The sequence below is a fragment of the Euprymna scolopes genome, chromosome 41 (genome assembly GCF_053919585.1).
Source record: "Euprymna scolopes isolate OS-2025 chromosome 41, ASM5391958v1, whole genome shotgun sequence".
NCBI classification, from domain to species: Eukaryota; Metazoa; Mollusca; class Cephalopoda; order Sepiida; family Sepiolidae; genus Euprymna; species Euprymna scolopes.
In genome coordinates, this window is record NC_136522.1 from 63,608,125 (window position 1) to 63,608,768 (window position 644).

Here is a 644-nt window from a genome sequence, read left to right on the forward strand (position 1 = left end):
TCCCCTTTACTCCTCACATTAAAAATCGGCCTTTTGTCTAATTTGCTCGGTGGGGGAGCAAATAAATACCAACCCCACATATAAGACCTTGGTAAATGTAGGGGAAACCCTTCATACCAATTGTCACTATCCAGCTCCCCTACTCCCCAGGGAGTTGGTCCCCATTTGCCATTCACTCCTCACATTAAAAATCGGCCGTGTGCCTAATTTGCTCGGTGGGGGGGGGGCAAATAAATACCCTTTTCTTGGCCTCTTGGCCAAGATCAAAGTGTAGTATCTGTTCTTACTGCGTGCTGCACTTATGTTTGTAACTTTGCGATATAAGTGGGGGATCACTTTTCTGTATTAATTTAATGTAAAATGATCACCCACTTTACAAACAGTCAGTTTCAAAGCCATTCAAGTCATTCTCCAGATCATTCAAGTTGTTTTTGAAGGATTCCAATGATTTTTTAAGCATTCAAGTCATTCTTAACGTCATTAAATTCATCCTAAAGTTCATTAAAGTCATTCTAAGTCATTTACTTTTTATTTATTTAAGTCATTTCAGCCAATTTTTCGGTCATTTTAGTTTATCTTTAAGAATTTCATGTCAATCCTACATTCACACATTCATTCATTACACGAGAGCACGCGACTAATGG

At 38.5% G+C, this 644-nt stretch overlaps 1 pseudogene; it reads left to right on the top strand.

The window, feature by feature from the left end:
• The first annotated feature begins 236 nt into the window (after nucleotides 1-236).
• Nucleotides 237-373, top strand: LOC145266769 (U2 spliceosomal RNA; annotated as a pseudogene).
• Nucleotides 374-644: the final 271 nt, after the last annotated feature.